General features: G+C 43.6%; 1 protein-coding gene and 1 long non-coding RNA gene across 7 annotated transcripts in view; one reads left to right on the forward strand and one right to left on the reverse strand.

Annotated features, from left to right (window-relative positions):
- The first annotated feature begins 850 nt into the window (after positions 1-850).
- On the forward strand, positions 851-5,102 carry LOC132395231 (uncharacterized). The gene is made up of 3 exons (XR_009512544.1): positions 851-938; positions 1,528-1,658; positions 2,932-5,102. It is a non-coding gene; the product is annotated as an uncharacterized LOC132395231 (long non-coding RNA).
- An 18,533-nt stretch (positions 5,103-23,635) lies between these two features.
- The window catches only part of LOC132395227 (plectin-like), a 430,787-nt gene continuing 428,535 nt past the window's right edge, over positions 23,636-25,887 (reverse strand). For all 6 annotated transcript variants that reach the window (XM_059971513.1, XM_059971516.1, XM_059971518.1 and 3 more), the window contains one exon: positions 23,636-24,152. The gene's annotated coding sequence lies outside the window, so the exon portion shown is untranslated. The remainder of the gene's footprint in view (positions 24,153-25,887) is intronic.

Consider the following 25,887-nt stretch of genomic DNA (forward strand, 5'->3'; position numbering starts at 1 on the left):
GACACCTGACCAGGTTCATTTCCCAATTCCAGATCAAGTACAGTCTCTCTAATCCACATATTGTGTCAGGAAACTTTCCTGAAAACACCTGTTTGGTTGCTTCCTCTTGTTAATTTTTTTTCCTGTAAGTAATTTCTCACACACCAACTGAAAATGGTTCATATGCATCAAGTCCATACCTCCCTGACCCTGTAAATCAGTAACCTTTTCTCTAATGGTTTTTACCTCCTTCAGTGTCCTCCTTCCAGCTATCTCGCTTGGCTTCAACATTTTGCCAGTATTCTAGGATTTCCTGTCATCAACTATCTCACTCAGCTTCTGTTTTATGTCGAAATTTGTTTTCCGTTTCTCATCTGTGCCGTTTGGTTTAGCGTTTTGTCATAATTCTATCAAATCCTCAATCCAACTGCAACTGTTTTTTGTAATTGTTTGAACTTATTGTTGACAGCTTCCATTTGGGTGATTTTCCACAGGACATCCACAGCAGTTTTCCCTTAAGGGGAAACAGCCAGGGTGACCAACAAACTCTTCATATTGTGGCCACTTCCTCAACACGTATCCGCTCTAATCAAAACTATCCAAGTCCTTTTGACTTGCAGAGATTCATTCATTTTTCATCCTGGGTTAGTAACTGCTAACTACCCAGCTCCATATCTCTCGGTACTGTTACATACCCCGTATCTTGTGACTGTCTTATGACCATGATGTAATTGAGTATCTTGTGAGCATGATGTAATGGTCTTGTGATGGTAGGGTGATGTAATTTCCCACCAGTGTGAGGTCACGTGATGACATGCTCTCAACAGGTATATAACAGGAAACTCTTGTTGTTACGCAATTGAGTTGAGTTGTTTAATTCGTCAGTTACTCCGATATGCTGCGTATTTGTCTCATGATGCTGTTTCGTTTTAAAGTGGAGTTTTACTTTCTATTCTAAGGTACAGAATCATTGTGCTGGCAGTTTTGTCAATTGTTGCCAGTTTTGTTTGGTGTATCTTTGATTTAATTTTAAAGTATTGGAGAATGAAGACCTTACTAAAGTACGGGAACCGGAAGGATCGAGTAAAGTTGGTGTCATTCCGTGGTTTAATACAGGATTGACCTGATTGAATCTTTGTTCAGAAAATAGTGACCTGCACTGAGATAACCCCTGCCTATGAGAGTAGGAAGGTTTGTGCAGAGTTCATTTGCCAAGAAAAACGTCAGTTCCTTTAAGCTGTTTTTATTTTCTTCGTTGTGAATCCATTGGACAAGGCATCTCTCGACTGTGATCAGCAGATACTTCATTTTCTTCGGAGGAATTGCAGTAAAATCTCTCCTTACTGACTGTATAAATCAGTTGGACTTTTGAATTTACCACTTTAAGAATGTGTTTGAATTTACCACTTTAAGAACTGTTCCAGAGTTGCTATATAGCAGTTAACTTCTGGTTAAGTTAGTCGTTAGTTGCTATTGTTGAGCAGAGTTTAATAAATTTTTATATTTGTTTATAAAAACCTGACTCAATTCTATATTCATCGTTGCCAGACACGTAACAGTACCTCATCCACGTCATCCGACTCGAGTCTCCTGCTGAATGAAGAGATTTATCCTCAAGCCCGCTCACAGGGATACGGATTCTATTACAAGAATCACTCCTTCTAATGATGATCAATAAGGTACAGAGAATCTGTATTTACCGAGAAGTAACTTTTATTGTCTCAACTGAAAGGCAAGTGGGTTCACAAACTTACTACTGTACCTGTCTGCACCATACTAGAATCCCTGGCCCTTCGTGAACAGTCAATGAAGAGAAAAGGTGTTACTTGGGAAAGGAGTCTATGCTGGCCAGGCGTTCCTTCTGGTCCTGATCTTCGCGGGTCTGTGGTGTTCTCCTTATCCATGATGGTTTGTCTCTGGTTACAGGAGAGTTATTGCCCCTGTATATTTGGAGCTCCTGACTCTTATAGTGTTCCTCAGCAGTTGAACTGGTGGATCTTCATCCCATTGGCTCAAGGTCACCTGACTACCTGACTACAGTCGTGATGGGAGATTTTAATTTCCCAAATATAGATTGGTATCTCCCTAAAGTGAGGGATTTAGTTGGGGTGGAGTTTGTTAGGTGTGTTCAGGAAGGTTTCGTGACACAATATGTAGATAAGCCTACAAGAGGAGAGGCTGTACTTGATTTGATATTGGGAAATGAACCTGGTCAGGTGTCAGATCTCTCAATGGGAGAGCATTTTGGAGAAAGTGATCATAATTCTATCTCCTTTACCATAGCATTGTAGAGAGATAGGAACAGACAAGTTAGAAAAGCATTTAATTGGAGTAAGGGGAATTATGAGGCTATCAGGCAAGAAATTGGAAGCTTAACTTGGAAACAGATGTTCTCAGGGAAAAGTATAGAAATGTGGCAAATGTTCAGGGAATATTTATTTGAAGCTCTGCACAGGTACGTTCTAATGAGACAGGGAAGTTATGGTAGAGTGCAGGAACCGTGGTGTACAAAGGCTCTAATAAATCTGGTCAAGAAGAAAAGAAAAGCTAACAAAAGGGCTAAGTAATGTTAGAGATCTAGAAGATTGTAGGGCTAACAGGAAGGAGTTTAAGAAGGGACTTAAGGGGCAAAAGTTTAAGGGTAACACGAGGGGGAATTTCTTTACTCAGAGAGTGGTAGCTGTATGGGACGAGCTTCCGGTAGAAGTGGTAGAGGTAGGTTTGGTATTGTCATTTAAAGTAAAATTGGATAGGTATATGGACAGGAAAGGAATGGAGGGCTGAGTGTGGGTCAGTGGGACTAGGTGAGGGGGGACATCACGTGATGACGTAGGATCGAGACGCTGGAACCCAGCCCTCCCGTAAAAAAGTTAATAAATTAATGTCTAAGTGAAGAAAAGTTAATTAATACTTTTTTAAGGTTACTTATAAACTATTCCGGATTGTTTTAAGCTATGCCTCATAAACAGAGGACGAAGAAAACTGCTACCGCGAAGACCGCTCAAGTTGGAACAGAATCAAGGCCTACTTCTACCGAAGAACCGCGGACTCAGGTACAATACACCACCGGTGAAACAGAAAAGGAGACTGCGGCAGCATCGGCCATTTCTAAAGGGAAAGATCAACGAGAACTGGGCAAGCGTAAAGGAACGAGCATGCGCAAAAGAGAACAACCAGAACTACAAATCCCAGCAACGACTGAAACCGACAGTGAAAGTGAGTCTGAGAGAGAGACAGACTCTCTGGAAAAAATCAGATGAAGATGGAGAAGATGAAAGTTCCTCTGAAAGTACAAAAAAGACTTTGAGGCAAATAATGCATAAATTAGAAAAATTAAATGCATTAAAAGTAATTAAAAGTGGGACTAGGTGAGAGTAAGCGTTCGGCACAGACTAGAAGGGCCAAGATTGCCTGTTTCCGTGCTGTAGATGTTACATGGTTATATGGTTAGGAGAGCCAGGAGGGTCCTTGGTGGGCAGGATTAAGGAATACCCCAAGGCATTCTACAATGTGAAGAGCAGGAGGATAAGACATGAAAGAATAGGACCTATCAAATGTGACAGTGGGAAAGTGTATATGGAAATGGAGGAAATAGCAGAGGTACTTAATGACTACTTCTGTATTCACTATGGAAAATGCTCTTGGTGATAGTGACGCCTTGCAGCAGATTGAAAAGTTTGAGCATGTAGATATTAAGAAAAAAGATGTGCTGGAGCTTTTGGAAAGCACCAAGTTGGATATGTACCTGCATGCCAACTTTTTGTGATTCATGCACAAGCACTCCCAAGTCCCTCTGCACAACAACAAGCTGCAATCTTTCACTATTTAAATAATAATTTGCTCTTCTATCATTCCTTCCAAAGTACATGATCTCACATTTACAAACGTTGTATTCCATCTGCCAGAACTTGGCCCACTCACTTAACCTATCTATATCCCTCTGCAGACTCTCCACATCCTCTGTACAATTTGCTTTTCCACTTATTTTAGTGTCATCAGCAAATTTTGCTATGCTACGCTCAGTCCCCTCTTCCAAATCATCAATATAAATGGTAAACAGCTGCGGTCCCAGCACCGACCCCTGTGGCACCCCACTCACCACAGACTGCCAACCGGAGAAATACCCATTTATACCAACTCTCTGCCTTCTATTGTTATGAATTCACTATCCATGCCAATACATTTCCTTCGACTCCGTGTATCCGTATCTTATTTATAAGTCTCTTGTGCTGCACCTTATCAAATGCCTTCTGGAAATCCAAGTTTATGCCATCCATCTGTTCCCCTCTATCCATTACACTCATTATGTCCTCAAAGAACTCCAAAAAGTTTGTCAAACAGGACCTGCCCTTTCTGAATCCATGCTGCGTCTGTCTAATGGAATCACTCCTTTCTAAATGTTCCTCTACTTCTTCCTTAATGATAGCTTCAAGCATTTTCCTGACTACAGAGTTAGCTGACTACAGCTAACTGGCCTATAGTTACCAGGCTTTTCTTTTAAAAAGTGGCGTGACATTTCCTGCCTTCCAATCCACCGGGACCTGCCCAGAGTCTGGAGAGTTTTGACAAATGATTGCCAGTATGTCTACTATAACCTCCGCCAATTCCTTCAGTACTCTGGGATGCATCCCATCAGGACCAGGAGACTTACCTACCTTCAGGCCCTCTAATTTAGACAATAGGTGTAAAAGTAGACTATTCAGCCTTTCGAGCCTGCACCGCCATTCTGAGATCATGGCTGATCATCTGCTATCAATCCCCGGTTTCTGCCTTGTCCCCATATCCCTTGATTCCCTTATCCATAAGATACCTATCTAGCTCCTTCTTGAAAGCATCCAGAGAACTGGCCTCCACTGCCTTCTGAGGCAGTGCATTCCACACCCCCAGAACTCTCTGGGAGAAGAAGTTTTTCCTTAACTCTGTCCTAAATGACCTACCCCTTATTCTCAAACCATGCCCTCTGGTACTGGACTCTCCCAGCATCTGGAACATATTTCCTGCCTCGATCTTGTCCAATCCCTTAATAATCTTATATGTTTCAATCAGATCCCCTCTCAATCTCCTTAATTCCAGCGTGTACAAGCCCAGTCTCTCTAACCTTTCTGCGTAAGACAGTCCTGACATCCCAGGAATTAACCTCGTGAATCTACGCTGCACTTCCTCTACAGCCAGGATGTCCTTCCTTAACCCTGGAGACCAAAACTGGACACAATACTCCAGGTGAGGTCTCACCAGGGCTCTGTACAAATGCAAGAGGATTTCCTTGCTCTTGTACTCAATTCCCTTTGTAATAAAGGCCAACATTTCATTAGCCTTCTTCACTGCCTGCTGCACTTGCTCATTCACCTTCAGTGACTGATGAACAAGGACTCCTAGATCTCTTTGTATTTCTCCCTTACTTAACTCTACACTGTTCAGATAATAATCTGCCTTCCTATACTTACTCCCAAAGTGGATAACCTCACACTTATTCACATTAAACGTCATCTGCCAAGTATCTGCCCACTCACCCAGCCTATCCAAGTCACCCTGAATTCTCCTAACATTCTCCTCACATGTCACACTGCCACCCAGCTTAGTATCATCAGCAAACATGCTGATGTTATTCTCAATGCCTTCATCTAAATCGTTGATGTAAATCGTAAACAGCTGTGGTCCCAATACCGAGCCCTGTGGCACCCCACTAGTCACCACCTGCCATTCCGAGAAACACCCATTCACCGCTACCCTTTGCTTTCTATCTGCCAACCAGTTTTCTATCCATGTCAATATCTTTCCCCTGATGCCATGAGTTCTGATTTAACCCACCAATCTCCTATGTGGGACCTTATTAAATGCCTTCTGAAAATCGAGGTACACTACATCCACTGGATCTCCCTTGTCTAACTTCCTGGTTACATCCTCGAAAAACTCCAATAGATTAGTCAAGCGTGATTTGCCCTTGGTAAATCCATGCTGGCTCGCCCCAATCCTATCACTGCTATCTAGATATGCCACTATTTCATCTTTAATAATGGCATCTAGCATCTTCCCTACTACTGATATTAGGCTGACAGGATGATAGTTCTCTGTTTTCTCCCTCCCTCCTTTCTTAAAAAGTGGGATAACATTAGCCATTCTCCAATCCTCAGGAACTGATCCTGAATCTAAGGAACATTGGAAAATGATTACCAATGCATCCGCAATTACCAGGGCCACCTCCTTTAGTATCCTAGGGTGCAGACCATCTGGACCTGGGGATTTGTTAGCTTTCAGTCCCATCAGTCTACTCATCACTGTTTCCTTCCTAATGTCAATCTGTTTCATTTCCTCTGTTACCCTATGTCCTTGGCCCATCCATCCATCTGGGAGATTGCTTGTGTCTTCCTTAGTGAAGGCAGATCTAAAGTACTTATTAAATTCTTCTGCCATTTCTCTGTTTCCCATAACAATTTCACCCAATTCATTCTTCAAGGGCCCAACATTGTTCTTAACTATCTTCTTTCTCTTCACATACCTAAAAGAACTTTTGCTATCCTCCTTTATATTCCTGGCTAGCTTGCGTTCGTACCTCATTTTTTCTCCCCGTATTGCCTTTTTAGTTAAGTTCTGTTGTTCCTTAAAAATTCCCAAACATGTCTTCCCACTCACCTTTGCTCTGTCGTACTTCTTTTTTTTAATGCTATGCAATCTCTGACTTCCTTTGTCAACCACTGTGGCCCCTTCCCCCCTTTGAATCCTTCCTTCTCCGGGGCATGAACTGATTTTGCACCTTGTGCATTATTCCCAAGAATATCTGCAGTTGCTGTTCCACTGTCTTTTCTGCCAGGATATCCGTCCATTTAACTTTGGCCAGCTCCTCCCTCATGGTTCCATAGTCTCCTTTGTTCAACTGCAACACTGACACCTCTGATCTGCCCTTATCCTTCTCAAATTGCAGATAAAAAGTTATCATATTATGGTCACTGCCTCCTAATGGCTCCTTTACTTCAAGATCGCTTATCAAATCCTATTCATTACACTAAATCCAGAATTGCCTTATCTCTGGTCAGCTCTCGTACAAGCTGTTCCAAGAATACATCCTGTAGGCACTCTACAAACTCCCTATCCTGGGGTCCAGCACCAGCCTGATTCTCCCATTTCACCTGCATGTTGAATCCCCCGTAACTACTGCGACATTACCTTTGCCACATGCCAATGTTAACTCCCTATTCAACTTGCACCCAATATCCATGCTACTGTTTGGGGGCCTGTAGACAACACCCATTAGGATCTTTTTGCCCTTACTGTTCCTCAGTTCTATCCATACAGACTTTACTTCTCCTGATCCTATGTTCCCCCTTGCAAAGGACTGAACCTCATTCCTCACCAACAGGGCCACCCCACCCCCTCTGCCCACATTTCTGTCCCTATGGTAGCACGTATACCCTTGTACATTCATTTCCCAGGTCTGACCTCCCTGCAGCCATGTCTCCGTTATCCCAACAACATCATAGTTACCCATTTGCACCTGAACTTCAAGCTCATCTGCCTTATTTCTGACACTTCGTGTATTCAGATATTTTTAGCCCATTTCTCCTCTCTCTGTTTAAATCGCTGCCTATTGTGCTTAACCCAGCTCTCCGAACTCCCATTGGGCTATATGCCCCTTGAATTTTGTCGTCCTTCCTAAATTTACTTATTCTTTTCTGCACATTTAACTCCATGTTCCGTTAGACCATCCCTGTGTACATGTGTCCTCCTTATCACTTGTTCCGCCTCACCTTTCTCTACTACACACTTAATATTCCAGAACCGTGTAGTCCCCACCTGTCCTTTATTCTTCATCTCGCTATCCTCTTGCACATTCTGGATCCCTGCCCCCTGCAAATTTAGTTTAACCTCCCCCCCCCCCCCACCGAGCTGCACTAGCAAACTTTCCTACAAGAATGTTAGTACTGCACCAGTTCAGGTGTAAACCGTCCTGTCGGAACAGATCCCACCTTCCCTGGAACAAAGCCCAATTATCTAAAAACCTGAAGCCCTCCCTCCTGCACCATCCTCTCAGCCACGTATTAATCTGTATAATCCTTCTGTTCCTTGCCTCACTTTCATGTGGCACAGATAGCAATCCTGAGATTGTTACCCTGGAGGTCCTGCCCTTCAGCTTCTCACCTAACTCCCTGAACTCACTACGCAGGACCCCCTCACTCATCCTACCCATGTTGTTTGTCCCTACATGGACCACAACATCTGGGTTCTTGCCTTCCCTCTCGAGAATAACCTGCACCTGATCTGAGATGTCCCAGACCCCGGCACCAGGAAGGCAACATACCATCCGAGACTCCCGATCTTCCCCACAAAATCTCCTATCTGTCCCCCAGACTATAGAATCCCCTATCACTACCGTTCTCTTCTCTTCCCTCCTCCCCTTCCTAGTCAAGGGTCCAACCTCAGTGCCAGAGACAGGACCACTGCAACTTGTTACTGGTAGGTCATCCCCACCAACAGTATCCAAAATGGTATACTTATTGTTGATGGGAACGGCCACAGGGGTGCTCTGCTCTCTCTGTCATCTCCCCCTGCCTCTCTTGACTGTCACCCATTTGCCTACCTCCTGTCTTTTCGGTGTGACTACCTCCCAATAACTCTTATCTATCTCTATCTCTGCCTCCCGAATGATCAGTAGTTCATCCAGCTCCTGCTCCAACTCCCTAACTCGATCTGATAGGAGCTGCAGCTGGATGCACCTTTTTCAGGTGTGGTCATCAGGGACAACTCTGTTGACTCTGACCTCCCACATACTGCATACGGAGCACACCACTGCTCTAACTGTCTCCCCCATTACCTGATCCCAGAATAGTCAGAATAAATGAAAAAAGTACCTGCCGACCTCACCTCTTTTACCTCAGCAAGCACGTACTCAGGCTCACTGATTTCCTCTCACCAAAGTCCCGTCACGCTGAAGCCCACTGAGCCAAAGCCCAGCACTCTGCTCTCGCGCGCTCCGCTGCCCGCACCAACGCTGTGGGCAGGATAATTTCCACAATCTTGGTGTCTGCAAATATTCCACAAGATTCCACAATCTTCGTGTCATCTGCAAATATGCTGATCCAGTCAACCACATGATCATCTAGATCATTGATATAAATCACAAAAAATGAACCAGCACCAATCTCTGCAGTGCACCACTACTCACAGATCTAATCAGAGAGGCAACCACCTACTACCACTCACTGGCTTCTCCCACAAAGCCAATGTCTCATCCAATTTACTACCTCATCTTGAATGCCAAGCAACTGAACTTTCTTGACGAACTGCCCATGCGGACTTTGTCAAATGTCTTGCTAAAGTAATTGCATTTGCATTCCTCACCACTGACTCAATCTGCAAGTTAACCTTTAAAGTGTTCTGCACAAGGACTCCCAGGTCAGAATCAGAATCAGAACCAGGTTTATTATCATTGGCATGTGACGTGAAATTTGCTAACTTAGCAGCAACAGTTCAATGCAATACATAATCTAGTAGAGAAAAAATAATAGAAATAAAAAAAATAAAAAAACTAATAAACAAGTAAATCAATTATGTATATTGAATAGATCAAAAACTGTGCAAAAACAGAAATACTGTATAATTTAAAAAAGTGAGGTAGTATCCAGAGATTCAATGTCCATTTAGGAATCAGATGGCAGAGGGGATGAAGCTGGTCCTGAATCACTGAGTGTGTGCCTTCAAGCTTCTGCACCTTCTACCTGATGGTAACAGTGAGTAAAGGGGATGCCCTGGGTGCTTGAGGTCCTTAATAATGGACGCTACCTTTCTGAGACACTGCTCCCAGGAGATGTCCTGGGTACTTTGTAGGCAAACACCCAAGATGGAGCTGACTAGATTTACAACCCTCTACAGCTGCTTTCAGTCCTGTGCTGTAGCCCCTCCATACCAGTGATGCAGTGATGCAGCCTGTCAGAATGCTGTCCACAGTACAACTATAGAAGTCTTTGAGTGCATTTGTTGACATCTCAGATTTGCATCCCTTTGCATCTCAGATTTTTGGATCTTCTCCCCCTTCAGAAAATAGTCTGCATATTTATTTCTACTATCAAAGTGTATGGCCATGCATTTTCCAACATTGAATTTCATTTACCACTTTCTTGTCCATTTTCCTAATCTGTCTGAGTCCTTCTGCAGCTTACCTGTTTCCTCAACACTACCTGCTCCTACCCCAATCTTCATATCATCTGCAAATTTGGCAACAAAGTCATCTATTCCATTATCTAAATCTAGAGCATAAAAAGAAGCAGTCCCAACAACAACCCCTGTGGAGCATAAATTGTCCCTGGCAGCCAACCAGAAAAGAATCCTATTATTCCCACTCAAAGCCTCCTACCAATCAGCCAATGCTCTAACCATGCCAGTACCTTTCTTGTAATAGAATGGGCTCTTAACTTGGTAAGCAGCCTCATGTGTGGCACCTTATCAAAGGGCTTCTGAAAGTCCAAATATACAACATCCACTGCATCGTCTTTATCTATCCTACTTATGATCTCCTCAAAAAAATTCTGACAGGTTCTACAGATTTTCCCTTAAGGAAAGCATACTGACTTTGTCATATCTTGTCCTGTGTCACCAAGTACTCCATAACCTCATCCTTAACAATTGACTCCAACATCTCAACCACTGAGGTCAGGCTAACCGGTCTATAATTTCCTTTCTGCCTTCCTCCTTTCATAAAGAGTGGAGAAGAACTGCAATTTTCCAGTCCTCTGGCCCAGAATCCAATGATTTTTCAAGTATCCTGCCAAGTATCCTGCCATTTACTTTGTACTCTGCCTTGGAGTTTGTCCTTCCAAAGTGTACCACCTCAAACTTCTCTGGGTTGAACTCTATCTGCCACTTCTCAGCCCACTTCTGCATCCTATCAATGTCTCTCGGCAATCTTTGACAATCATCTACACTATCTACAACACCACCAACCTTTGTGTCGTCTGCAAACTTGCCAACCCACCCTTCTACCCCCACATCCAGGTTGTTAATAAAAATCACAAAAAGTAGAGGTCACAGAACAGATCCTTGTGGGACACCACTAGTCACAACCCTCCAATCTGAATGCACTCCGTCCACCACGACCCTCTGCCTTCTGCAGGCAAGCCAATTCTGAATCCACCTGGCCAAACTTCCCTGGATCCCATGCCTTCTGACTTTCTGAATAAGCCTATAGTGTGGAACCTTGTCAAATGCCTTACTAAAATCCATGTAGATCACATCCACTGCACTACCCTCATCTATATGCCTGGTCACCTCCTCAAAGAACTCTATCAGGCTTGTTAGGCACGATCTGCCCTTCACAAAGTCATGCTGACTGTCCCTGATCAGACCATGATTCTCTAAATGCCCATGGAATCTTTTTCAACAGCTTTCCTACCACAGACATAAGGCTCACTGGTCTATAATTACCTGGACTATCCCTACTACCTTTTTTGAACAAGGGGACAACATTCGCCTCCCTCCAATCCTCTGGTACCATTCCCATGGACAACAAGGACATAAAAATCCTAGCCAGAGGTTCAGCAATCTCTTCCCTTGCCTCATGGAGCAGCCTGGGAATATTCCGTCAGGCCCCTGGGACTCATCTGTCCTAATGTATTTCAACAACTCCAGCACCTCCTCTCCCTTAATATCAACATGCTCCAGAACATCAACCTCATTCAAATTGTCCTCACTGTCATCAAGTTCCCTCTCAGTGGTGAATACCGAAGAGAAGTATTCATTGAGGACCTTGCTCACTTCCACAGTCTCCAGGCACATCTTCCCACTTTTATCTCTAATCGGTCCTACCTTCACTCCTTTCATCCTTTTGTTCTTCACATAATTGAAGAATGCCTTGGGGTTTTCCTTTACCCAGCTTGCCCACGCCTTCTTGTGCCCCTTTCTTGCTCTTCTCAGCCCCTTCTTAAGCTTCTTTCTTGCTGCCCTATATTCCTCAATAGACCCATCTGATCTTTGCTTCCTAAACCTCATGTATGCTGCCTTCTTCCACCTGACTAGATTTTCCACTTCACGTCACCCATGGTTCCTTCACCCTACCATTCTTTATCTTCCTCACCGGGACAAATTTATCTCTAACATCCTGCAAGAGATCCTTAAACATCGACCACATGTCCATAGTACATTTCTCTGCAAATACATAATCCCAATTCACACCCGCAAGTTAGACAATAGACAATAGACAATAGGTGCAGAAGTAGATCATTCGGCCCTTCAAGTCTGCACCGCCATTCTGAGATCATGGCTGATCATCTACTATCAATATCCGGTTCCTGCCTTGTCCCATATCCCTTGATTCCCCTATCCATAAGATACCTATCTAGCTCCTTCTTGAAAGCATCCAGAGAATTGGTTTCCACTGCCTTCCGAGGCAGTGCATTCCAGATCCCCACAACTCTCTGGGAGAAGAAGTTTTTCCTTAACTCTGTCCTAAATGACCTACCCCTTATTCTCAAACCATGCCCTCTGGTACTGGACTCTCCCAGCATCTGAATCATATTTCCTGTCTCTATCTTGTCCAATCCCTTAATAATCTTATAAGTTGCAGTCAGATCCCCTCTCAATCTCCTTAATTCCAGAGTGTACAAGCCCAGTCTCTCTTACCTCTCTGCGTAAGACAGTCCGGACATCCCAGGAATTAATCTTGTGAATCTATGCTGCACTTCCTCTACAGCCAGGATGTCCTTCCTTAACCCTGGAGACCAAAACTGTACACAATACTCCAGGTGTGGTCTCACCAGGGCCCTGTACAAATGCAAGAGGATTTCCTTGCTCTTGTACTCAATTCCCTTTGCAATAAAGGTCAACATTTCATTAGTCTTCTTCACTGCCTGCTGCACTTGCTCATTCACCTTCAGTGACTGATGAACAAGGACTCCTAGATCTCTTTGTATTTCTCCCTTACCTAACTCTACACGGTTCAGATAATAATCTGCCTTCCTGTTCTTACTCCCAAAGTGGATAACCTCACACTTATTCACATTAAATGTCATCTGCCAAGTATCTGCCCACTCACTCAGCCTATCCAAGTCACCCTGAATTCTCCTAACATCCTCATCACATGTCACACTGCCACCCAGTTTAGTATCATCAGCAAACTTGCTGATGTTATTCTCAATGCCTTCATCTAAATCATTGATGTAAATCGTAAACAGCTGTGGTCCCAATACCGAGCCCTGTGGCACCCCACTAGTCACCACCTGCCATTCCGAGAAACACCCATTCACCATTACCCTTTGCTTTCTATCTGCCAACCAGTTTTCTATCCATGTCAATATCTTCCCCCAATGCCATGAGCTCTGATTTTACCCACCAATCTCCTATTCTAGCCTTATAGCCTTATAGCCTCATAAATTGCCCTCACATTAGGGTTACCTAACACTATATCTAGTATGGCATTCTCCCTCGTCGGCCTCTCTACATACTGTGACAGGAATCCATCCTGGACACACTTAACAAAGTCTGTCCCATCTGAACCCTTGGAACTAATCAAGTGCCAATCAATATTAGGGAAGTTAGTCACCCATGATAATAACCCTGTTATTTTTGCACCTTTCCAAAATCTGTCTCCCAAATTGCTCCTCGGTATCTCTGCTGCTACCAGGGGGTATAGAATACCTCCAGTAGAGTAACTGCTCCCTTCCTGTTCCTGACTTCCACCCATACTGACTCAAAAGAGGATCCTGCTACATTACCCACCCTTTCTTGCAGCTGTAATAGTATCCCTGACCAGTAATGCCACCCCTCCTCCCCTTTCCCCCCCCCTCTCTATCCCTTTTAAAGCACTGAAATCCAGGAATATTGAGAATCCATTCCTGCCTTGGTGCCAGCCAAGTCTCTGTAATGGCCACTACATCATAATTTCAAGTATGTATCCAAGCTCTCAGTTCATCATCTTTGTTCCTGATGCTTCTTGCATTGAAGTACGCCCTTCTACCTTATTACCTTTATACCCTATATTCTGCTGCTCTTTCCTCAAACTAGGGTGCAGTTCATCTGGTCCGTGTGGCTTATGTACCCTTAGGTCTTTCAGCTTTTTGAGCACCTTCTTCCTTGTAAAAGTAACTGCACTGATTTCTCTCCCCTCACACCCTTAAGCATCTGGCACACTGCTAGTGTCTTCCACGGTGAAGAAGGCTGATGCAAAGTATTAATTTAGTTTATCTGCTATTTCTTTGTGCCTTGTTATTATTTCTCCAGCCTCATTTGCTAGAGGTCCTGTATCCACTGATATCTCTCTATTTTTTACATACTTGAAAAAGCTTTTACTATTCTCTTTGATATTGTTTGGTAGCTTGCTTTCATATTTTTTATCTTTGCCTCTTAATGATTCTTTTAGTTGCTCTCTGTAGGTTTTTAAAAGCTTCCCAATCATCTATCTTCCTGCTTTTCCATTAGCTTTGACTTTGTTGTCAGCCTCAGTTGTACTATTTTGTCATTTGAGTATTTCTTCATTTTTAGAATACATTAAGAATGCACCTTCCTCTTTTTTCCCCCAGAAACTCACACCATTGCTGCTCTACTGCCATCCTTGCCAGTATCTCCTTCCAATTTACTTTGGCCAACTCCTCTCATACCACTGCAATTTACTTTATTCCACTGAATTACTGCAACCTCAGACATTACTTTCTTCCTATCAAATATAAAGTTGATCTCAATTATATTGTGATCTCTGTCTCCTAAGGATTCTTTTACTTGCAGCTCCCTAATCACATCCAGTTCATTACATAACACCCAATCCAGTATCATCGATTCTCTATTAGGCTCAATGACAAACTATTCTAAAAACCCACCTTGTAGGCATTCCACAAAGACACTGTCTTGAGATCCATTACCAACCTGATTTTCCCAATCGAACTGCATTTTGTAATTTCTTTCAATGTTCAGTCTCTTCCAATAACTTTCACACAACTGATGTCAGGCACACTGGTCTATAATTAGGGTCTCCACTGACTCTGCACACTGGTCTTTGCTGAACATCTATGGCTCCTCAGTAGAGATCGTTAAGAGTGTCAAATTTCTTGGTGTTCACCTGGTGAAGAATCTAACCTGGTCCCTCAACACCAGCTCCACATTAAGTCACCCGATGCACATTCTCAGTCACCGATCCAAAATCACCACTCACAAAGCTAACCAGTTCCAGTCCCCCCAGTCCCCCCACCTCCACCCTCCCCAACTGGTCAGTCCACTGTCCAACCCTACCGGTGAGTCCGCCACCCTCCCACAGAGGGCACGGAGCAACCACTCCCTGCTGAACATCAACGGCTTCTCAGTAGAGATCGTTAAGAGTACCAGATTTCTTAGTGTTCACCTGGCGGAGAATCTCAGCTATGCCCTCAATACCAGCTCTATAGCAAAGAAAGCCCAGCAGCGTCTTAACTTTCTGCAAAGGCTGAGAAAAGTCCATCTCCCACCCTCCATCCTCATCAAGTTCTACAGAGGTTGTATTGAGAGCATCCTGAGCAGCTGCATTACTGCCTGGTTCGGGAATTGCACCATCTCAGATCGCAAGACACTGGAGCGGATGGTGAGGTCAGCTGAGAAGAGCATCAGGGTCTCTCTTCCCACCATTACAGACATTTACACTACATGCTGCATCTGCAAAGCAAACAGCATTATGAAGGACCCCATGCACCCCTCATACAATCTCTTCTCCCTCCTGCCATCTGGGAAAAGGCACTGAAGCATTCGGGCTCTTACGACCAGACTATGTAACAGTTTCTTCCCATCAGACTCCTTATTACCCGGAGCCTGGACTGACACCAACTTACTGCCCTCTACTGTGCCTATTGTCTTGCTTATTATTTATTGTAATGCCTGTAGTGTTTTGTGCACTTTATGCAGTCCTGGGTAGGTCTGTAGTCTAGTTTTGTTTCCTGTGTTGTTTTTATGTAGTTCAGTCTAGTTTTTGCACTGTTTCATGTAGCACCATGGTCCTGAAAAACGTTGTCTCATTTTTACCGTGTACTGTACCAGCAGTTATGATCAAAATGACAATAAAAAGTGACTTGACTTGACTAATTTCCTTGTTTATTTTAGAGTCTTTCTTAAACAGTGGACATTACCTATCCTCCGATCCTCTGGTACCTCATCTATCGCCAAAGATGATTTGGGTATCACTGCTAGGGCCCTTGCAATTTCTGCACTTGCCTCCCATAGGTTGAAAGGGAATATCTTGTCGGGACCTGAAGATTTATCCATCCTAATTTGCCTCAAGATACCAAACACTTCCTCCTCTGTAATCTGTATAGGGTCCAAGAGATCAATGCTGTTTTGCCTCACTTCTATAGACTCTGTGTCCATCTGCTGAGTAAATACAGATGTAAAAGTATCATTTAAGATCTTCCCCATCTCCTTTGGCTCCACACATAGAGAACCATCTTGATCTTCCATATGACTGGTTTTGTCCTTTGCTATCCTTTTGCTCTTAACATATCTGCAGAATTCCTCAACATTCTCCATCACCTTGCCAGCTGTGGCAACCTCATGCCATCTCTTAGCCCTCTTGAATTATTTCTCAAGTATTCTCTTGCATTTCTTATGCTCGATAAGCACCTCTTTGTTGGGAGTAAGCCAGCAGTGAGAGTAGGAGCATCAGGCTTTGACTCAAGAGGCTTCGATGAGAAGAGACTGAGGCCAAAGAAACAGGTTAGTGAATTTGGTCTTGGTTGCCCATTGTACAGTGCAGGCAGTATGGCAGATACAGCAGTGGAATGCTCCTCCTGTAGGATGTGGGGATTCATGGAACTTGACAGTCTCCCTGATGACTACACCTGCAGGAAGTGCAGGTGCATTGAAGAGCTGGAGTTGGATGAACTTAGGATCATCCAGGATGCAGAGCATTTGATAGATATGACCTTTGAGCAGGTGGTTACACACAGAGTGTAGAATTTGGGGAGTAGATGAATGAACACCACAAGAGGTAAAGGGAGAAGGAAGTCAGTGCAGGGTTCCCCTGTGGCCATTCCCCTCAGCAACAGGTATACACTTTTGGATGCTGCTGTGGGAGATGACCGATCTGGGCAAGGCAGCAGCAGTCATACCAATAGCACTGTGGTCAGTTGTGAACCTCAGAAGGGTAGGGTGAAGTCAGGTGGCAATGGTTATGGGGACAGATAGGACATTCTGTAGCAGCAAAAGAGACACCTGTATAGTGATATGTAGATATGTCAACCAGAGGAGTGGCTGTATTTGATCTGGTACATAAGAACATATGAACATGGGAAATAGGAACAGGAGTCGGCTATCCGGCCCATCGAGCCTGCCCCACCATTCAATAAAATCATGGCTGATCTGTCCATAAACTCAGCTCCATCTACCTGCCTTTTCCCCATAACTCTTAATTCCCTTACTATGTAAAAACCTATTTAACTGTTTCTTAAATATATTAAGTGAGGAAGCCTCAATTGCTTCCCTGGGTAGAGAATTCCACAGATTCACCACTCTCTGGGAAAAACAGTTTCTCCTTATCTGTCCTAAATTTTCTCCCCTGAATCTTGAGGCAATGTCCAGAACCTCTCCTGTCCCCATTGATGATTCAAAGATCATTGCCAGATGCTCAGCAATCTCCTCCCTTGACTCCCACAGTAGCCTGGGGTACACATCATCCAGTCCCGGTGATTTACCCAACTTGATGCTTTCCAAAAGCTCCAGCACATCCTCTTCCTTAATATCTACATGCTCAAGCTTTTCAGTCCACTGCAAGTCAGCACTACTATCACCAAGATCCTTTTCCCCAGTGAATACTGAAGTAAAGTATTCATTAAGTACTTCTGCTATTTCCTCTGGTTCCATGCACACTTTCCCATTGTCATGATAGTTCCTATTATTTCACGTCTTGTCCTCTTGATCTTCACATACTTGAATGCCTTGGGGTTTTCCTTAATCCTGCCCACCAAGGCCTTCTCATGGCCCCTTCTGGCTTCCTAATTTCTTTTTGAAGCTCCTTCCTGTTAGCCTTATAATCTTCTAGATCTTTAACATCACCTAGCTCTCTAGACCTTCTGTAAGCTTTTCTTTTCTTGACTAGATTTATTACAGCCTTTGTACATCACGGTTCCTGTACCCTACCATAACTTCCCTGTATCATTGGAACATACCTGTGCAGAACTCCACACAAGTATCATTAAACCATATAACAATTATAGCACAGAAACAGGCCATCTTGGCCATTCTAGTCCATGCCGAATGCTTACTCTCACCTAGTCCCACTGACCCTCCATTCCTTTCCTGTCCATATACCTATCCAATTTTACTTTAAATGACAATACCAAACCTGCTTCTACCACTTCTACTGGAAGCTCGTTCCACACAGCTACCACTCTCTGCGTAAAGAAATTCCCCCTTGTGTTACCCTTAAACTTTTGCCCCCTATCTCTCAATGCATGTCCTCTTGTTCGAATCTCCCCTATTCTCAATGGAAAAAGCCTATCCAGGTCAACTCTATCTTTACCCCTCATAATTTTAAATAACTCTATCAAGTCCCCCCTCAACCTTCTACGCTCCAAAACATATCCCCTGAACATTTGCCACATTTCATCCGTACATTTCCCTGAGAACATCTGTTCCCAATTTCAGCTTTCAATTTCCTGCCCGATAGCCTCATAATTCCCCTTAGTCCAGTTAAACTCTTTTCTAACTTGTCTGTTCCTAGCTCTCTCCAATGCTAATGTAAAGGAGATAGAATTATGATCACTATCTCCAAAATGCTCTCCTACTGACAGATCTGAGACCTGACCAGGTTTATTTCCCAATACCAAATCAAGTACTGTCTTTCCCCTTGTAGGCTTATCTGCATATTATGTCAAGAAACCTTCCTGAACATGCCTAACAAACTCCACCCCATCTAAACCCCTTGTTCCCAAATTGATATTTGGGAAATTAAAATCTCCCTTCACAACAACTCTGTTATTATCACACCTTTGCAGGATCTGTTTCCCTATCTGCACCTTGATATCTCTGTTACTATTGGATGTCCTATAACAAACACCCAGTAAAGTTATTGACCTCTTCTTGTTCCTAACCTCCACCCACAGAGACTCTATAGAGAATCCCTCCATTACGTCCACCTTTTCTGCAGCTGTGACACTATCTCTGATCAACAGTGCCATGCTCCCACCTCTTTTGCCTCCCTCCCTGTCCTCTTTGAAACACCTGAAACCTGGCACTTGAAGTAACCATTCTGTCCCTGAACCATCCAAGTCTCTGTAATGGCCACCACATCATAGCTCCAAGTACTGATCCATGCTCTAAGCTCACAATACTCCTTGCATTAAAATAGACATATCTCACACGGTTGGTCTGAGCGTTTCTCTTCTCTATCACCTGCCTATCCTCCCTCAAACACTGTCTCCAAGCTTTCTCTATTTGTGAGCCAACCACCTCTTCCCCAATCTCTTCAGTTCGGTTCCCACCCTCCAACAATTCTAGTTTAAGCTCTCCCCAGTAGCCTTAGCAAACCTTCCCGCCAGGATATTGGTCCCCCTGGGATTCAAGTGCAACCTGTCCTTTTTGTACAGGTCACACCTGCCTCAAAAGAGGTCCCAAAGATCCAGAAATCTGAATCCCTGTCCCCTGCTCCAATCCCTCAGCCACGCATTTATCCTCCACCTCATTCTATTCCTATACTTACTGTGCGTGGAACAGGCAGTAATCCCTAGATTACTACCTTTGTGGTCTTGCTTCTCAACTTCCTTCCTAACTCCTTGTAGTCTTTTTTCAGTACCTCCTCCTTTTTCCTACCTATGTCATTGGTACCAATATGTACCACGACTTGTGGCTGTTCTCCCTCCCACTGCGGATATCTTGGATGCGATCTGAAACTTAATATTAATGATAAGACTCTTGGCAGTGTGAAGGATCAGTGAGATATTGGAGTCCATGTCCATAGGACACCTAAAACTGCTGTGCAGGTTGACAGTGTTGTTAAGAAGGCGAATGGTGTGTGGCTTTCATCAACTGTGGAATTGAGTTCAAGAGCTAAGAGGTAATGTTGTAGCTATATAGGACCCTGGTCAGACCCCACCAAGAGTACTGTGCTCAGTCCTCGTCACCTCACTACAGTAAGAATGTGAATACTGTATTGGGAGTGCAGAGATTTACAAGGATGTTGCCTGGATTGGGGAGTATGCCTTATGAGAATAGGTTGAGTGAATTTGGCCTTTTCTCTTTGGAGTGATAGTGGATGAGAGGTGACCTGATAGAGGTGTATAAAATGATGAGAGGTATTGATCATGTAGATAGCCAAAGGCTTTTTCCCAGGGCAGAAATGGCTAAACACAAGGGTGCATAATTTTAAGGTGCCCAATCAACAGCCTCACCTTGCTAGGTATCTTACTACACATTGCCTCTGTTTGTTAACCAGCTACCTTATCTTCAGCACTATCACTCCAGTTCCATCCCTCTGCCAATTTAGTTAAAACCCACCCAAACTCCTCTAAACTTCCTGCCCACAAGTATATTGAACCCCCAGGTTCAAGTATAATCTGTCCCTCTTGTACCAATCATGCCGTCCCTAGAAGAGATCCCAGTGATTTATAAACCTGAACCCCTGTTCACTGCATCAGTTCTTCAGCCATGCATTCACCTGCCAAATCATCCTATTCTTACCCTCATTGGCATGTGGCACAGGCAGTAATTCAGAGATTACTACCCTAGTGGTTCTGTTTCTCAGCTTTCTACATAGCTCCATAAAATCTCTCTTCAGGACCTCGTCACTTAGTCTACCTGTGTCATTGGTGCCAATATGTACCAAGATTTCTGGCTGCTCGCCCTCACCTTTGAGAATGCTCTGCTCCAATCCGAGACATTCCTGACACTGGCACCAGGAAGGCAACATATCATCCAGATGTCTCTATCGTGCCCACTTGCACTGGCAGCTTGTTCTACACTCATGGGAGGCTCATTTGAGAGATTAGAGGCATGGAATATATGGTGAATTGGCTATTTGGGTTCAGACTTGGCTTGCCCATTTAAGTCAGAGGGTAGTGGTTGAAGGGACTTATTCTGACTGGATATCTGTCATTAGTGCTGTTCCTCGGGGATTTGCTGTTTATGATATACAGTAAATTACCTGGATGGAAATGTAGATGAGTGGGTTAGTAAGTTTGCAGATGATACAAAGATTGGTTGTGTTGTGGATAATACTGGCAAAGAATACAGCAGAATATAGATTAGTTACAGATATGGAGAGAGAAATGCAGATGGAGTTTAACCTGGCCAAATGTGAAGTGTTTCACTTTGGTAGTCTAATGTAAAGAGACAGTACACTGTTAAGGGTCTTAACCTTAACAGTGTTGATGAGCAGAAGGATCTTGGGGTCCAAGTTCATTGTTCCATGAAAGTAGCTACAGAGGTTAATAGGGTGGTTAAGAAGGCATTTGGTGTGCTTGCCTTTATTAATCGAGACATTGAGTTCAAAAGTCAGGTAGTTATATTTCAGCTTTATATAACTTCACTTAGGCTGCATCTGGAGTATTGCATATAGTTCTAGCCACCACATTATAGCAAGTATGTCTAGGCTTTGGATTAGAGGTTTACCAAGATGGTGCCTGGATTAGAGGATTATAATGCTATAATGAGAGATTGGACAAACTCCCAGCCCCAAAGGTGGGGAATGAGACAATGTTTGGCTGCTGGAGCAGACTTGGAGACAATTTGAAGTGGCAGAACCAAGGTGAAGAAGATTCATGGTGGCAGGGCCTGGTCCAAGAGTGAGGAATGAGCTAATGTTTGGCCATTGCTGGAGCAGACTAGGAGGTGATTCATTGCAACAGCACTGAGGTGAGGCAGAGTCAAGGTGGTGGGACCGTCTGAGAGTGAGGATCAACCCAAGGTTTGCTGATTTAAGTGCTGGGCCGGATTTAGGAAGAGCTGCTGTTTAGCTTGCTGCTCCATGAGGTTTACTTGATTCTGTACAGAACCTGGACCATCTGCAGTGATGACTGGCTTCATGGCTGTGGATTCACTTCAGTGAACTTCAGTTCTGAATGTTACTTGCTTACTTTTATTGTTTGCATGATTTGTTTTTTTCTCTGTACATTGGGTGTTTGATGGTCTTTTTTTAATGGATTCTATTGGGTTTCTTTGCTTTGTGGCTGCTTGTAAGGAGACAAATCACAGGGTGTATACAGTACATATACTTTGATAACAGATGGACTTTGAACTTGGGTTGTTTTCTCTGGAACAGCGCAGGCTGAGAGAAGATCTCATAGAAGTTTGTAAGATTATGAGGTGCATAGATGGAGTGGATATTTCCAGAGTTAAAATGTTTAATACCAGAGGGCATGTATTTAAGATGTGAGGGGCAAGTTAGTGGTGGGAACCTGGAATGCACTGCCTGGGATAGTGATAGAGGCAGATACATTGGAGACTTTAAGAGATGTTTGGAGAGGCACATGAATCTGAGGAAAATGGAGGGAGATGGGCATTGTGTAGGTATAAGGAATTATAGTTAGCTATTTGATTTAATTGGCTTGGCACAATACTGCGGGCAAAAGTGCATGTTCCTTTGCTGCACTTTCCTATGTTCTGTGTACTAATAAGGGAGAATGTCCTGGTGATACTCAGAGAGGACACTGTGGTGGGCTCATAAACGGGCAATTTGGATGTTCAGAAATATGAAAAATGGAATTACACTGATGGGATTATACTGTAGGACCCACAATAGCCACTGAGAGACAGAGGAACAGATATGTAGACAGATGGCAGAAAGGTGCAGAAACAACAGGGTGGCATAGTGGGGGACTTCCCTCAATGTTGATTGGAACTTCCTTAATACTAGAAGCCTAGAGGAAAATCAAGGACAAAATAGATTGGGCTTAATTTTGGGAAATGAACCAGGCCAGGAACATATTAGGAATAGTGACCATGACTCATTATGTTTTAAGACAATTATGAATAAAGCTAAAATTGGATCTTGTGGGAAGATACTAAAATGGGGGAGGGAAATTACAACAGGATAAGACAGGAGCAGAAGGATGATGATTGGGCACAACTCCTGTTGGACATGTCCACATCTGACATGTGGGAGTTGTTTAAAGACAAGATTAGACTTTAAGATCATCAAGTTCTGTTAAGTAGTGAAGACAAGGATGGTAACACAAGGGATGACCCAAGAGGTCCCAGATTTAGTCAGAAAGGAAGCATACATAAGGGTTAGAAAGCTAAAGTCATACTGTTCACTTGTGGAACATAATAATCACAGGAAAGTGCTCAAGCAGATGTGCAGAATCAATGAGAATCCCAAGGCATTTTATACTGCTATACAGTATCCCATCCCTTTGTGTTACAGAAGGCTGACTGTATAATTACCCAAGCAACACACACAAAATGCTGGTGGAATGCAGCAGGCCAGGCAGCACCTGTAGGAAGTACAGTCGATATTTCGGGCTGAGACCCTTCATGAGGACTAACTGAAAGAAGAGATAGTAAGACTCTTCTTTCAGTTAGTCCTGACAAAGTGTCTGCCTGGCCTGCTGCGTTACACCAGCATTTTCTGTGTGTTGCTTGAATTTCCAGCATCTGCAGATTTCCTCGTGTTTGCGTGTATAGTTACCCACCTATGGTTCAGGGTCCCTAATTGCTCTGTTACTTACTGTGTTCAATGTTATTGTGCTGGATGGTCAATCATTATTCAGTCTTATATATACATATATATATATATTAATTTCTCTTTTATTTGTACTTCTACATTGAGGCCATTAAACAAGTTATCTTCTGTACAGTTGTTAATTTCAGTTCTGGATTACAATTAGTTAGTTTGTTAAACTCACTGTTTTAATATAAACAGGATATTTCCGCTGGCTAGAGGTTTCCTGACAAGTTAGTAGAGCATGCATAACAAAAATTTTCATCATCAAAACAATGAATGGGAAATGGTCAGATTCTAGAGAGGATATAAACTGCGAGCAAGTTTTGGAGGTCTGGCTGATGTTCTGAGATGAAGGGCTTGATTCCAATCAACTCCACAGTAGTTCCATAAGTTCGCATTCAATCCTTTCAGGATGCGGATCATGGAAGCCTCATGAAGGAATAGTGACTGTCCCTGTGATTCTGTATTTGTCCTGGCTGAGTTTCCGGAATGTTCTGGAGAGACAACTCAATCTGAGCGATGTCTGATCATACTCCATGTAACTTTGCACCACCTCCCAAGTAACTGATGTCCACAGGAACTATAAAGGGAACAGATGCATCAAATGTTAAAGCAAGAAAACATGTACAAAATGTGCAAAAAGTGATCCCCAGGCTCATTGAGCCTGTTCCACCATTCATCCTGGCTGATCTGCCAATTCATACTATCCCATATCCCTCAATTCCTTAAAGTCCAAAAATCAACCAATTTGTATTCTAAATGTAGCCAATAAGGCAGTCTTAATGGAGTTGATTTGTTTTAAGATAATTGCAAGTCAGGGACCTAAGCTGGATCAGGGCTAATTTTAAGGGAATTAGGAGGATCTCATGGAGGCTAACTGGGTGAGCCTGTTTGAAGGGATAGTAATGAATAAAAAGTTGGTGGTTTTGAGAGTGATATCAAGAGCCTTGGCAGTACATTACTGTTATGGTGGAAGGTAAACTTGGCAAGTTTAGGGCACCCTAGCTAATGAGAAATATTGAGGCTCTGATTAAGAAAGAGGAGGAAGCTACAATGGGTTTTGGAGATCAGGGTTGAGTGAATCCATTGATGACCAGACAAGGATTAAAAATGCTCTTTATTTTCTCGCAGCTCAAGTAAGAAGAGAGTAAATCAGGTCAGAGCCTAATAGAAGTTGTGATAAGGATAAAAGAAGCAGATTTGGGCAAGGCCAGTCTTTTTGGACTGCACAGGTGCATAAAGTGTCATAAACTCAGCTGCAAATACATAGAGGGTAGGCTCAAGCAGAGTAGCCATTTTGGAGCAACCATTGTCAGAATGTGCCAGTGATAGAATGTGGAGGCTTTGGCTTAATAAGCTTCAGTGTGAACTTGCACATGTAAAGGGGGTTTCTTTTTTCTCTTTGTTACTGTTGGGAAAGGGTTTCCTTTTGTTAACTAGCAGGAATGCTAATTTACTGATAACGAGAATGGTATTCCTTTGTAAACCAAATGGGGATTAATGTTCTTTCTTCTGAGTCTGTAAGCTTTTGTTGACGGGCTTTTGGGCAGATCGGCGCGAGGGGGTCGAGAGAGAGGACGCAATGCTCTAAGCTGGGCGAGGATCGGACCCCAAAGGGGGGTCCGAGGCCGGGAGATTCTCCGGGGGGGGGGGGGGGTGATGAAGCTAGATGTGCTTGGTTGACCACTCGGAGGGTCCTGAGCTGTTTGGAGAGTTGAGGAGTTCGGAGGGTCCTGAGCTGCGAGTCGAGGAGTTCAGAGGGGATTGAATGGTGGCCAGAAGACTTCAGTAATTGAGCTCCAACGGTTGTGCACGAAGTGGTTTGGACTTTGATAAGTTTGGCGCCTTTTCTTTAATTTTCTCTTCATATATACTGTATCGTTATTAATCACTTAGTTATAGTAACCTTTATAAATTGTACTCATTTAATCGCATATGGTGTACTGTCTGTTTTTGGGTGAGGCGGGGACATCACACAGCATCCACACCAGCTGATTACCCAGTTTGGCGGGGCCGAAGGCTGCTCCCCCTAGACAAGAACGAGCTGAGCGAGCCTGAGGCGACCCAGGGAGTTACATTGTGGGGTGCTCGTCTGGTGTTGATTTCTGTGGAAGCTGTGTGATCACCCTCTTTAAATTGTGTCTGCGGCGAAGAGCTGGTGTGCCTTTGTGGGTGTGCGATTGCTGGTTATCGCTGTGTGTGTGTTGGGTGGGGTGGTTGCTGTTGGTAGCCTGGAGGTCGTTGTTCGATTTCCGACTAGTGCTGACGAAATGGTGGTGGGACCATGGGTTGTCCGTACTGTTTGGAGATTGAGG

This window comes from Hypanus sabinus, chromosome 6 (genome assembly GCF_030144855.1).
Source record: "Hypanus sabinus isolate sHypSab1 chromosome 6, sHypSab1.hap1, whole genome shotgun sequence".
Classification (NCBI taxonomy): domain Eukaryota; kingdom Metazoa; phylum Chordata; class Chondrichthyes; order Myliobatiformes; family Dasyatidae; genus Hypanus; species Hypanus sabinus.